At 41.4% G+C, this 13721-nt stretch overlaps 1 protein-coding gene across 2 annotated transcripts in view; it reads left to right on the top strand.

The window, feature by feature from the left end:
• PDSS2 (decaprenyl diphosphate synthase subunit 2) overlaps positions 1-13721 on the top strand; it is a 301951-nt gene that overhangs the window by 213110 nt on the left and 75120 nt on the right. The gene's annotated exons all lie outside the window — the stretch shown is intronic.

The raw sequence follows: 13721 nt of genomic DNA, 5'->3' as shown, positions 1-13721 counted from the left end.
GGGAGATCAGCGCAGGAACGTGGACAGGTAACTATTTTTTTTTTAGTAACCTAAGAATTAAATAAAATTGTGTGTTTTATTTCAAATAAATTATTTTTTTCTGGGTGTAGTGTGTTTTTTTCTTTTTAACACTTTGTAGATTAGTAATGGGGGTGTCTTATAGACGCCCATCATTACTAACCTGGGCTTCATGGCTGCTGGCGCTGACATGAACCCCAACCCTATTACCCCCTCCCACCGCACCAGGGCAGCGTGGAAGAGCGAGGCTAAGCGCCAGAATTGGCGCATCCTATGGATGCGCCATTTCTGGGGCGGCTGACGGCTGGTGTTTCTAGCCTGGGAGGGGGCCAATATTCATGGCACCCTTCCTGGGCTATTAATATCAGCCCCCAGCTGTCTGCCTAGCCTTTGCTAGCTATTAAAATAGGGGGGACCCCACGTCATTTTTTTGGGGGGGTCCCCATTTTAATAGCTAGTAAAGGCTAGGTATTCAGCTGGGGGCTGATATTAGTAGTCTGGGAAGCTCCGTGGGTATTACCCCCTTCCCAGGCTTCAAACATCTGCCCCAGCCGTCGGCTTAACCTCCACTAGGGACTAAAATTTTGGGGGATCCCACGCCAATTTTTTTTTAAATAAATCCTTTATTTTAACACTAAATGACATTTGAGGAGTTAATAAAGATGCAGTCCCTAAATTATTATTTATTTTTTAATTAATTTTTCCCCAAAATTTTGACGTGGGCTTTGCCATATTTTTGTATGCCAGCCAGGTACAGCATCCAGCTTCTATGAACGCGCCATTTTCCGGGGTGGCTGCGGACTCCAATTTGCAGCGGGGGGGGCAGAAAGCTTGGGCCTTCATGCGCTGCAGATTCCATCCCCCAGCTGCCTAGTTGTACCTGGCTGGACACAAAAATAGGGAGAAGCCCCACGTATTTTTTTTTAAATTATTTCATGAAATTCATGAAATAATTTAAAAAAAATTGACGTGGGGCTTCGCACTATATTTGTGTCCAGCCAGGTACAGCAGGCAGGAACGGGCTGCCCCCAACCACCAGCTGCCTATTTGTACCTGGTTGGACACAACAATATAGGGAAGCCCTTTTTTTCTTAATTGTTTCATGAATTTCATGAAATAATTAAAAAAAAAAAATACGTAGAGCTTCGCCCTATTTTTGTGTCCAGCCAGGTACAACTAGGCAGCTGGGGGCTGGAATCTGCAGCGCAGGGAGGCCCAAGCTTCCTGCCCCCCCCCCCCCCCCCGCTGCAAATTGCAGTCCGCAGCCACCCCGGAAAATGGCGCGTTCATAGAAGCGCCATCTTCTGATGCTGTACCCAACTCATCCAGGGCCCTGGTGCGGTGGCTCACTGGGTAATAAAGGGGTTAGGGCCAACTTGGCATTATCATCTGGCCCTAAGCCCGAAATTCATGGGGTCACGCCAATATTAGACATGACCACCATGAATTTCTAGTAAAATATTTAAAAAAAACACAACACCCAGAAAAACTCCTTTAATTGAAATAAACACACAATTCTTTATTGTTCTAAATTAAACCATACTTCCATCACGCCCATTCCAGCTGAAGCCAACGATCTCCTGCAATAAAAGAAAAATAATAAAGCAACATCATCCTTACCTTTCCATGGTTCCCAGGACGGCTCCAGCTCTGCTACATCGAGATGACAGGCTGGACCTGCAGAACGCTGCCATCCAGCCTGTCATCCCGCGGACACTGAGAAGCGCAGGCATGCTTGCGCTCCTCAGTGTCAGGCTGTGACGGCATATTTTCAGTTGTTTCACACTTTTTTGTTAAGTATATAATTCCACATGTGTTAATTCATAGTTTTGATGCCTTCAGTGTGAATGTACAATTTTCATAGTCATGAAAATACAGAAAAAATTTTAAATGAGAAGGTGTGTCCAAACTTTTGGTCTGTACTGTATGTGACTGACATGTTTCTATCTATCTAATCTATGTGTGAAGCTCTATTCTTTCTGTTCTAAATTGTCGGGTACCGGTGTATGCCGCTGCTGAATTGCCGGCTTTTCATGTTTCACTGTGAGCACTGTTCCCATCGATTTGGGCAACCACCTCCCCCAATACATTCTACATTATTGTTAGTTGTTTTCCTTCATGTAGAATTAACCTACAAGGAAAGAAAGGGTTTATTTTCATTCCGATATTTGTGTCCCATTGACTTGCATTGGTTTCCGGTATCGGAATCGGCGATATCCGATACTTTTTGGGTATCGGCCCGATCCAATCCGATCCGATATTTCCTGATATCGGAAGGTATCGCTCAACACTACTCATCAGGTTTCCATTGTTTTCTTTGTAATGGTTAGAAGCGCTATTCTGTTCATCAAAAGCAATACCTGAACTTGACTGAGAAAAATCTGACTGATGGTGTACTAACCCCCTTAAAGTCAATGAGGAGGCTAACTGAAACAGGTTTCTATTTTTTTCTGTGAAATAACATAGACAAAAATCACTACTTTAAAAAAAAATCTGCATGGCAAAGGATGCTGCAACCACAACCATGAACTTTTCTGTAAATGACAGCATATTAGGCTTTCTAAGAATTCCTGACTGATCTTTTCTTCCATTTCTTGGTCACACTTAGTAGTGGAGATGATTCTGATTATATTTTGAGCCTGCACAGAATGTCTTTAACCTTGTGGTGGTGGAATAGTTTGTTTGAAGTAGAAAGATAATCTGTACTGTGTCTCATGTTTCAGCAGAGGGAGGAAGAAGGCTGGATATCACTGCTAGATGCATTGTTAAAAGTTCATTCTATCACTTTGACATTTAGAGCAGGACTTTGTACATTCCTCTTCATATTACCAGTACCAGCTTTGGGACTTAGACCCCTTACTAACTATAAGATTTTCTACTGAGTAATTGACCCCTATGACGTCTCAGCCTTCAGAATAATCAGGGGATTCTTCTTGCGTATATTGTAATCCAATATGAGGAGTGACATTTGATTTCACTTGGTTGAAAACCTATAGGCGAAATGCAACACTTCAAAATGTGGGAGTCGGGTCTTATCTAATATCATCTGGGAATATTCTGAGTAAGAAAGGCACCTCATTTTACCCAGCTCCCCAGTTAAATAACTCAACACATCTGGTAACACTGTAGATACATTGTCCTTTTTGTTTCTTCGGGGCTCCGGTTACAGCAATATTTCCAATAGATCCTATTACAAGTCTTTGGGGCAGGCGAGCATAGCGTAGGCTACATAACAGATCATCAAGATTAAGGAAAGACTACTGTATTGCTTTGTTTGTAATTTTATTCCTCTTTTAAACATTTAAGATTACGTTTTTAAAAACTCAGCCATTTACACCCCACCGTGTGCTAATATTTTGGATTAAAACTTGATTTTCTGTTTGACTTCTTTTGAGCTCTTATCAGTAATGAATGTGTTAATCAAGGGGCCAGGAAAGAATAACTGAAACACAATAGGTCTTTAGGAAGTTTTATTATCAAATAAAGACAGACTGTGATACTGAGAGGTATAGGGTTATTTAGGGCTACATCCTTCAGCTTGATGTCTTCAATTACAAGAATGATAAAGACTGAAACAAAATCCCTTAATTCAATCAGAACTAGTCAGAGTTATAGGAAGGATCAGATGTCCTGTGAAGTGCATGCATAGGAAATTAAACATTCAAGAAGCGAAAAGTTTGAGAGCAGCTGAAGGGATAGCCTCCAGCTATACTTGTTTGAAATCAGTTCGTTAAGTTTACAGACAACCACAGATCTGTTTTGAATCCTTTTTATATTTATGCAAAAGCGGAGTGTCGCCACCTACAGGCAAATTGTACAGTTATATTTTTGCTGATAGCGATAATCAAAGCAATACAGAAATTTACTCCAGTTTAAACACAAAGGACACAAGTTATTCATGATTGTTATGTAACAACTATGCAAAGTAATAACTACTGGCCCAAAAAATTACATAACTTACAATTCTTAACACGTCACTCTCTGCAAGGAGAAATATTACCCCTAGATACCGGTCTGACGCCTCTGATCCAGCCAAACCAGAACTCACACTTTGCACTGATGAGGGGCAGTACCCCGAAACACAGTGTCTGCAAATTGAGTTTCTGGTATTGGATTTTATCCTAAGTCATGTGATAAGGCTTGTTAAAGGGTCACTATTGACTTTTAGGATTGCTACTTCCTGTAGATGACACTAAAGTTCTAGTCCTCTTCCTCTCTGAAGAGACAATTTGCATAATTTACAAGACACAGACAGTTGGCCATAGCTGTCTAGGTAAAGCTTTACTTTTAGTATTCAGAGTAGTTTGACCCATCTCCATGCATTTAAATGGATTGTCCTCTTTCAGAAAAGCTTTTCCTATAAGCTGTTAGTAAGAAAACAAACTGTTCTTTGCTTACTCTTCCCGATTCCAGCTCTGAGTTTCCACTCTGCTTCTCCTGGTGTCTGTTGTCTGCAGCGCTGACATCCCATTGAAAGAACTGCAGACATTTGAGCTCAGTAGCTCTGCCAAAAAAGGCAGCAGCAGAGAGTCAGTGCTAGCCCTGGGCAGGGTAAGCAAAGCTGTTTTTTTGGTTTTGTTTCATAGAAATTCATTTATTTCACATAATTCATAGGAAAACTTTCCGAAAGTGGACAACCCAGCTAACAGCCTATATTTTCCCACCACATTTGGCCCATGTGTTCATATAGTTTTTTTATTGTAAAAATAGAAGGCTAGAAAATGTTAGAAAATGTGTCTCCAATTAGGCATAAATTTATCTGGATGCATGCATCACTTTTTTTGACCTTATTGTTTGGATTACTTTTGGTTGCAAATATTTTGTGTTGCAAAAAAAAAAGTAGTATTTCTTTTCATCACAGGAAGTCAAGTCAGTCAAAGCGAATACTGGCACTTTCAGCTGATGTTAGCTTAAAAAATTATCAAGTGAAGAGTTATGACATTTTCTTTGACACCACCTGGCTTTGAAAGTGGTCCATCAAAATAGCTGAATGGCACTGTCCGTTCACTGCGAGCTATTTTAGTTGGCTGCTCTGCAATGAACATGCATAGAACTGACTAAGCATGTGTGACCAACTGCATTCGATTTATTAAGTGAACCTGCACATTTCTGGATACTTTGAAATCCAGGTAGTAATATACTCTGCAAGAAAATGGCATAACTTTTCACTGCATTATATTTTTTAACATTTAATTTGCAAATATTTTTTTATAATCTGCACAGTGGATTTTATCTGTACTGGTGGTCCAACTTCACTAATAGTTACGTTCACGTGTGATGAGAAAACTGTATTTAAAGGGTTATTCTCAAAATCACAATTTGGCTTTATAACAATGCACACATATATATACAGTACAGACCAAAAGTTTGGACACACCTTCTCATTTAAAGATTTTTCTGTATTTTCATGACTTTGAAAATTGTACATTCACACTGAAAGCATAAAAACTATGAATTAACATGTGGAATTATATACTTAACAAAAAAGTGTGAAACAACTGAAAATATGTCTTATATTCTAGGTTCTTCAAAGTAGCCACCTTTTGCTTTGATGACTGCTTTGCACACTCTTGGCATTCCCTTGATGAGCTTCAAGAGGTAGTCACCGGAAATGGTTTTCACTTCACAGGTGTGCCCGGTCAGGTTTAGTAAGTGGGATTTCTTGCCTTATAAATGGGGTTGGGACCATCAGTTGTGTTGTGCAGAAGTCTGGTGGATACACAGCTGATAGTCCTACTGAATAGACTGTTAGAATTTGTATTATGGCAAGAAAAAAGCAGCTAAATAAAGAAAAACGAGTGGCCATCATTACTTTAAGAAATGAAGGTCAGTCAGTCCGAAAAATTGGGCAAACTTTGAAAGTGTCCCCAAGTGCAGTTGCAAAAACCATCAAGCGCTACAAAGAAACTGGCTCACATGAGGACCGCCCCAGGAAAGGAAGACCAAGAGTCACCTCTGCTTCTGAGGATAAGTTTATCCGAGTCACCAGCCTCAGAAATCGCAGATTAACAGCAGCTCAGATTAGAGACCAGGTCAATGCCACACAGAGTTCTAGCAGCAGACACATCTCTACAACAACTGTTAAGAGGAGACTTTGTGCAGCAGGCCTTCATGGTAAAATAGCTGCTAGGAAACCACTGCTAAGGACAGGCAACAAGCAGAAGAGACTTGTTTGGGCTAAATAACACAAGAAATGGACATTAGACCAGTGGAAATCTGTGCTTTAGTCTGATGAGTCCAAATTTGGGTTCTTTGGTTCCAACCACCGTGTCTTTGTGTGACGCAGAAAAGGTGAACGGATGGACTCTACATGCCTGGTTCCCACCGTGAAGCATGGAGGAGGAGATGTGATGGTGTGGGGGTGCTTTGCTGGTGACACTGTTGGGGATTTATTCAAAATTGAAGGCATACTGAACCAGCATGGCTACCACAGCATCTTGCAGCGGCATGCTATTCCATCCGGTTTGCGTTTAGTTGGACCATGATTTATTTTTCAACAGGACAATGACCCCAAAAACACCTCCAGGCTGTGTAAGGGCTATTTGACCAAGAAGGAGAGTGATGGGGTGCTACGCCAGATGACCTGGCCTCCACAGTCACCAGACCTGAACCCAATCGAGATGGTTTGGGGTGAGCTGGACCGCAGAGTGAAGGCAAAAGGGCCAACAAGTGCTAAGCATCTCTGGGAACTCCTTCAAGATTGTTGGAAGACCATTTCCGGTGACTACCTCTTGAAGCTCATCAAGAGAATGCCAAGCAGTCATCAAAGCAAAAGGTGGCTACTTTGAAGAACCTAGAATATAAGACATATTTTCAGTTGTTTCACACTTTTTTGTTAAGTATATAATTCACATGTGTTAATTCATAGTTTTGATGCCTTCAGTGTGAATATACAATTTTCATAGTCATGAAAGTACAGAAAAATCTTTAAATGAGAAGGTGTGTCCAAACTTTTGGTCTGTACTGTATATTAACTTGTGCAAATATAACTCTGTTTTAAATCTACCCCGATTTGCACATATCACCGACCAAAGGATGGCCCTACATGCACTATCCACCCTCCTAGTTGCCATTGGAACCATCCTACTGTAGTTCTAATGATCCTGGTCAATCATGCCCAGTGCAATCTCCCTCACGACATAGCTGTTCTCTGGGACATGTCTACTATGGAACTGCTCCTGTGAGGGAGAAAGGAAAGGGGCAGAGCCTTCTTCATTTCAGTGCAGAGAGCTCATACCAAGAAGTAACAGTGTGCCTACATGCTGTTAGCCAAGAGGAGTGATGTATTGCAGATTGGGGCCGTATATATAGGGGCTGAGGATTGATATACTGTAGGATGGGGCTGTGTATATGGGGCTCAGAGAAGTGATAATATGGGGCTTCACATATAGAGGGCGCTTACAGGAGACATACATATCACAGGATGGGGCTGTGTATATAAAGGGGATTGAAAGGAGAGATATACTGCAGGATGGGGCTATATATAAAGGGGATGAAAGGAGAAATTTACAGCAGGATGGGGATGTATAAAGATAGGGCTGAAAGTGATATACTACAAGATGGGGCTGAGAGGAGTGAGAATCTGTAGTATGGGGCTGCATAAATATAGGGCTGAGAGGAGACTTATGTAGCACATGATAGGGCTGTATGTATAGAGAAGGTTGAAAGCAGATACATATGGCAGGATGGGGCTGTATATAGTAGGCTAAGAGGAGTCATAAACTACAGGATGGGATTGTATATAATGGGGGCTTAAAGGAGTGATGTACTGCAGGATGATACTGAAAGGAGATATATTCTGCAAAGGGCCCATATCCTGTTCTTGCACAGTGGTCCTCTTATCCCAGTGTCTGCCACTGAGAGAACAATTTGAGAACTATCAGCAGTTTCTTCTTGGGACCCAGAGGTCTATGCACCAAATAACATGACCGTGGACACTACCTTTCTCAGGAATTTCCTTCAGACCACAGTTGCATGCTTAGTTGCGAAATAGCGGCCCTCAACATATTAATAATCAGGCCACGGAACAAGTCAATAGTGACAGGACCGTGGGCTGAAGCAATGCCTACTCATCTAAACAAGTTGGAACAGGAGAAACACTTGAGTATGCTGGCATAACAAACAATTTTTATTCTGATATATTTAAAGACAATCATCAGGTATTCAGTCATAGTACATATAATGGGTTGTAAGGTGCAGTGTGCCAAACAGAACAACGCCACAGGGAGGAGGAGGAACCAATTGAGATTCACATGAGGATAACAATAAGAGGAAAGGGAGAGCAGTCAACATGTTCAGTAACAATATATAACGGAGAACCATAGTGGGTTAATGTAATAGGACTCAGATAGGCACTGACAAGTTACATGCTCACCAAAATAAAGCGGAGGATCTCAGGCTCCAAGGGCATCGCAGAGACAAGGTGGGTGTGTTAAGGAGCGCGCTCCGACGTGCGTTTCGTCTGTTCTTTATCAAAAGGCGCATAGCGGCTGCACCAACAGGATCTTCCTAAATACTAGTGACCAAGTGTCAGGAGGTATCCATGAATCACATTGGAGGCATATCAGCGCATGACATGCGACGCCCTTGGAGCCCGAGGCTTTATTTTGGTGAGCATGTAACTTGTCAGTGCCTATCTGAGTCCTATTACATTAACCCACTATGGTTATATATTGTTACTGAACATGTTGACTGCTCTCCCTTTCCTCTTATTGTTATTCTGATATGAATCTCAATTGGTTCCTCCTCCTCCCTGTGGCGTTGTTCTGTTTGGTACACTGCACCTTACAACCCATTATATGTACTATGACTGAATACCTGATGATTGTCTTTTAAATATATCATAATAAAAATTGTTTCTTATTCCAGCATACTCAAGTATTTCTCCTGTTTCAACATAGTTGCATGCTTGTTGCACATACGCCACCATCAACTTGAGTGTGGTTCCTAATCAATGAGTGGACAATACAGTATAGGCGTCCAGTGCATCGTAGCGGGGTCAAACATTTAAATACACCTTCCCACCTGATTGTTTTCCTTCAATTACCATCCCCCTATTATGTAATTGATGGAACTGGCTTTCATAGTGCTAGAGAAGGGTGGAAATAGATGGAAAACAAGAAAATGGGAAAGTGTATTTGAATGATTGATCTCGCCATGAAGCACCGAGTGCCTCTACTTGGTTTGAATAGTCATTCTGTGCTTACAGAGTCCCTTTAAGTCTAAGGGCTCGCTTACATGAGTGTATTACACGGCTGAATACTATGTGCTGTTTTATCGGATAGCACTCGACCCAATGTTATTCTATGTGGCAGCTCAGATCTATTTTTTTTTCTCATGCTGATTTGGCATAAGAAAAAAAATGCAGCATGCTGTGAATGGCTTTGGAATTTGGATCACGCACATATACAAGTCTATGGGTGTGTGTGAAACATCAGACTGCACGCAGATGTCATCAGAGTGCAGGCCGACATCTGCGGACTCAGACAATGGAGAATATGGAGAAATTAAGTTCTCCATCTTCTCCACACCTGTGCTGTGATTATCTCTTGCAAGAGAACCGGATCACACTTGGATCTAACTCTGACAGTTTGAGCCTAGTGTCATTAGCATAATTGAGCCGATTCTCTTCCATGAGAGAACACTCGCTCGTGTGACCCTGGCCTTAGGGTTACAGTCTCTTTAGGAGTATTTTTAACGGCACACAATTGGAATTTCTTTAGCAGTTTTCAGTTTCTCTATACCAATTTTACAACAGATACAGATAGTACTCACCCTTCCTGGGTGCAGTGCGGACTCTCAGATAGTACTCACCCTTCCTGGGTGCAGTGCGGACTCTCAGATAGTACTCACCCTTCCTGGGTGCAGTGCGGACTCTCAGATAGTACTCACCCTTCCTGGGTGCAGTGCGGACTCTCAGATAGTACTCACCCTTCCTGGGTGCAGTGTGGACTCTCAGATAGTACTCACCCATCCTGGGTGCAGTGCGGACTCTCAGATAGTACTCACCCTTCCTGGGTGCAGTGCGGACTCTCAGATAGTACTCACCCTTCCTGGGTGCAGTGCGGACTCTCAGATAGTACTCACCCTTCCTGGGTGCAGTGCGGACTCTCAGATAGTACTCACCCTTCCTGGGTGCAGTGCGGACTCTCAGATAGTACTCACCCTTCCTGGGTGCAGTGCGGACACTACTCTGTTTATCCTGTCTTTGTTTACTGACTGCTGCAGTGGTGATGGCGCAAATGCATCATCACTGCAGCTAATCGCTAAGTTCAGTGGTGTGTGTCATCTACCTCAGCAGAAAATCTGAGCTCAGTGATTGAAGGCAGTGGTGATGTGCACTGTAGTAATGACGTGAACACTACGACCAGTAAACGGATCAGCGGAGGAGAGCCGATGCTCAACCTGGGGAGGGTGAGTACTATGTGTCCGTTGTTTTAGAAGTAAACGAGTATTTAGTCAAATAGATTTTGATTGTGGAAAACTTCTTTAACATTAACATGAGTAAAACTGTTTTTCAGCAGCTCATGACCATACACTCTGTGAGGGAAAAATGTGGGTTACTTATATTCCATCCCTGTTACATGCTTCTTGTCCTTTACGACGAAAAATACATATGCTCCAACCGAGTAGGCCAGACATTGAAAGCCATCCATTGCATAATTATAGCTGTGCCACTACTCACAAACAATGGAAGAACTTGCATGTCAAGTGTTTTCATAAATACATTATTACATAGTTCTGGTCAGAAGTTTGGACACACCTGTTCTTGCAATGTTTTCCTTTTTTTCTTATTGGAATGGACACATTGTAGATTCAGACTGCAGGCAGCAAAATCACAAAGGACGTTTTACGTTGGCTTCACTCTCTGGTTCAACTCATCTCAAACCGTTGGTTGAATGTGGTGGCCATGTCAACCGACATAGCACTCCATCCCTCTCCTTCTTGCTAATATAGCTCTTACACAGCCTGACAGTGTGTTTTTGGTCATTGTCTTATTACAACACAAACGATGGTCCCAATAAGTATAAACCATCTGGGATAGCCTATCACTGCAGAATGCTGTGTTAGCTGGGTGTGTGCCTTGAATTATGAATATATCACCAGCATTGTCACCAGCAAACCACTCCCACACCATCTCAACTCATCCTTCATGCTTCTTGGTGGGAACCTCATATGTAGAAATTATCCACTCACCTTTTTCTGCACCTCACAAATACATGGCTGTTATGACCAAAAATCTCAAGTTTTGACTCATCAGACCACAGTGCAAATTTCTACTCATCTAATGTCCAGTGTTTGTGTTTGACCCAAACAAGTTTTTATTTTCGGTCCTCTGTATTTTCTTCTTTGCTGCAATTTAACCATAAAGAACTTCTTCTCACAGTCTCATCTGGACAGCTATGTGTGATGCTAGTCACTACTCATGAACATGCCGTGAGGCAGGGTAGCCAAACGTTCCGTTTCAGATACCAAGAGAGCACGTTGTAAACTAAAGGGGAAAGACAAAGGCGTAGTCAGGTCACGGTCCGAGGTCAGAATACCGGGAAGAAAGCTGATCAGAACAAAGGGGCTAGGCAAACTGATGGTAAGAATAAGGTCCAAGGTCAGGCATCAATAGATTAACAAACAGAGCACTGGAATACAAGGCAAAAATGCACCACCAAGCAAATGCTACGATTGGCAGAGATCTGGGACTGACAGCTTAGCTAAGTAGCTGGGTAATAACTCAGAACAGGGAACAGCAGCTCAGCATCTACCAGTCTCAAATTGGACAGCTGAGCTGTCTATCAAAATATTGACAGCTCAGCATGCCCCTGCACTAGATTGGATGACTGAGCTGTCATTCAATGCGTCCAAAACACATTGAGCGGAGGAATCATGACATTATGTTTAGATATGCCTGCTACTTGATGTCTATGCATTATTTGAGGACTTTTATCTGAGGTGGTTCAATTTTGCGTTTTCTGAAGCTGATAACTCTAATGAACTTATCCTCTGCATCAGAGTTAATGCTTGGTCTTCCTTTCCAGGAGCAGACCTTGTGAGAGCCAACTTCATTATAGCGAATGATGGTGTTTACAACTGTACTTGACCTACTAATTTTCCAGATTTACTGACCTTCATGTCATCAAGTCATGTCCTACTGTCGTTTATCTTTACTCAGTAAAATGGTTCTTGTAGTACCCCACAACTGATAACCTAATCTCAAGGGGCAACAGTGCCGGGTCCTCAGTGATCATCTGTAATCTGTCGAAACTGTCAGCTAGCGTTCAGTTTAACTGTATTGCTAGCACTGTAGAAATTGGGTATTACACAGGTTTTATTGCTATTTTTGTTGTAGGCACCATCTCCTGTATTTAAATAATGTTTAATAGGTTTATAGGAAAATACTTTAATATTACTTGTTAATAAATGGACGTTAGTAACCATTTGATAGAAATAAAAGCTCTACATTTTTAATAATTTAGCCACACAGTTCTGTTTCTATACTGAAATAAGTTAAATGTGTATGAAAAAATGTAAAAGAATTGTATAAATCTACAGTCATCTCCTGAGGGTTTTGGTTTAGTGCTTAGATTGCAATGGTAATACTTTCTGTGTGACATAATCTACCTTTTGTAAAGTTCTGGATATGCTAAGCAGTGGTATGGGATCAGGTTAGTTAGTGCTATTTTACTGGCTTTGGATATGTTGTTCTACCACTAAGAGAGATGGCAGAAGGCAGCAAATGATCTTCAGATGGCTGGCATCACCCTGCAGCAAACACTACCATATTAGAGCAGATGGAGTTGCCTAAGGGCATTTTTAATAATTGCATTCAGCACTTATGTATACTGTCTTTTTCCCACATGAACAAAAATAATTATGTTTCTTAAAGCTTTTAAGTATTTTTTAAAGTGCTGGGCTGTTAAACATTTGAAGTAAAGTTATCCATAAGCCATAAAAGTTGTATGTCATTTTGTATTTCTCAATAGATGTCATTGAGAAATTATTCAAAATACAGTGGCATGTAAAAGTTTGGGCACCCCTGGTCAAAATTACTGTTATTGTGAACAGTTAAGCAAGTTAAAAATGAAATGATCTCTAAAAGACCTAAAGTTAAAGATGACACATGCCGATGCAAAAGTTTGGGCACCCTTGGAGATTTATGTGCTCAAATCCTAGATCCTTAGATCAGGAATAGCACAGACATTTATAGGACATTTCATAACTTTCCCAAATTCTTGAAAAAATTTACAGCACATACTGCATTGAACTACTGTACCTAATTTATTATATATTTTAGGAGTCGGTCCATTTTATACTGACTTCAACTCCACCAAAATAGACACCAACTCCGACTCCAGCCCTGTTAAATAGTGCAGCTCTGTTCGAAATGTACATCTAGCCACTGCCAAAGCAGCTAGTAGCTTATCGTGGGATTGCTGGGTGTTGGATGCCCACCGATCTGACATTGATGACCTATCCTAAAGACAGATCATTTGTTCATTTATATCATATGTCCTGAGAACCCCTTTAAGATAGATCAACATATTGTGGATACATGAATTATGAGATTTGAAAACCTTGAAGCCTAAAGTGGTTTTCTGAACCTGCGTCAGTAAATACCCAATGATCAGCTGTTATGACCTTGGGAAGATGTGGGTGGCCGAATATCAACATAGAAGAGGTATCTGCTGGTAGCTATATAGATTTTTTTT

This window comes from Phyllobates terribilis, unplaced genomic scaffold, assembly GCF_046119375.1.
Source record: "Phyllobates terribilis strain yellow unplaced genomic scaffold, ASM4611937v1 Scaffold_3__8_contigs__length_932513732, whole genome shotgun sequence".
Taxonomy (NCBI): domain Eukaryota; kingdom Metazoa; phylum Chordata; class Amphibia; order Anura; family Dendrobatidae; genus Phyllobates; species Phyllobates terribilis.
The sequence above is the reverse complement of the archived record's forward strand: the minus strand, read 5'-3'. Positions and strand labels throughout refer to the sequence as shown.